This window comes from Acinonyx jubatus, chromosome A2, assembly GCF_027475565.1.
Source record: "Acinonyx jubatus isolate Ajub_Pintada_27869175 chromosome A2, VMU_Ajub_asm_v1.0, whole genome shotgun sequence".
In the NCBI taxonomy this organism is placed as follows: Eukaryota; Metazoa; Chordata; class Mammalia; order Carnivora; family Felidae; genus Acinonyx; species Acinonyx jubatus.
This window is the reverse complement of record NC_069383.1, coordinates 56,397,222-56,398,365: the sequence shown is the minus strand read 5'-3', so window position 1 is coordinate 56,398,365 and position 1,144 is coordinate 56,397,222. Positions and strand designations below refer to the sequence as shown.

Genomic DNA, 1,144 nt, shown 5'->3' with positions numbered 1-1,144 from the left:
GTTTGGGAAATATTTCTATCTCTTCTAAATAACATATTGTAGTAGAAATTGGTCATTGTTTTGGCTGTCTAGCACCCATCTTTCAAATATTCTACCTTTATGTATTAGTGAGAGGTAATGTCCCCTCCCAATTTAGAGGTGGAACGTATCTGATCCTTGCTTTCCTATATTTCTTGGTACACAGGGTACAGAGCAATGACTACATTTCATCAATAAGATTCACCAGCCTCAGACTTTGCGTGTCATCCTTGGGCAGGGGCCATGCTAATCTTCTCTGTATCGTTCCAATTTTAGTATATGTGCTGCTGAAGCGAGCACACCAGCCTCAGACTTTGAAGCAGGTGTTAGTGATGCAAACAAGACCAGAAACTCCTCTGTTGTGTGGAGATTCCAAGAAGATTCAATTTCTAGAGCAGTGATGGCTGCTTTGCTAGTGTTGGTATCCTGAATTTAGTGTTTTCATTATTAGCAATACTAAGTTGCCTTCACCACTCCTCAAAGGTGAGCCAGTTAGGTCTTCCATGGACAGTCTGCAGTATGAATTGAATTCCAGAGTTGGTCTTGGTTGCATTGACCTGAGACTTGTTCTTTAGCTCTCTTGGTACCTGTGGCCAGGAGATTGCGTCTCACAAAGCTCCAGTTACAGAAACCTTAATTAACCAAGTGTTCAGCTGCTGTGGTCTGAATTCCATCACTGAGTTTGCACACAGGCCATGCTTTGCACAGGCTACACAGAGCCAATAAGTGAACTCAGTAAGAATTCTAAGACAGGTGCTCTGTTGGGTGGCTGATGGCCTTGCCAAACTTTCTTTAGACTGCAGTAAGGAGCTTTCGTCCTGTCTTTTGCCCCTCTTTCCTGCACCAGGCATCACATTGCTGCATGGTGTGGTGGCTCCTCTCCTTCCTGATTTTCTTTTGAGGTGTGTTTCCTTAATGAAACTCTTGTATTTTTAATCAAGTCTTGGTGTCGGCTTCTTGAACTGGAACTAACAGTTATCCTACGAGCTAACACATTTTCAACACATTCCTTTTCTGTTTAAATAATCCAGAGTTACTTACTTTGGTTTGGTTGGTTTGGAAAGTTTGGTTACTTTCAGAACACTCAATGATGTGTGTGTGTGTGTGTGTGTGTGTGTTTACACAC

At 42.3% G+C, this 1,144-nt stretch overlaps 1 non-coding gene across 1 annotated transcript; it reads right to left on the bottom strand.

Moving 5' to 3' along the window:
• Positions 1 to 211: 211 nt before the first annotated feature.
• Positions 212 to 318, bottom strand: LOC113603091 (U6 spliceosomal RNA). Its single transcript, XR_003424646.1, has one exon. It is a non-coding gene; the product is annotated as a U6 spliceosomal RNA (small nuclear RNA).
• Positions 319 to 1,144: the final 826 nt, after the last annotated feature.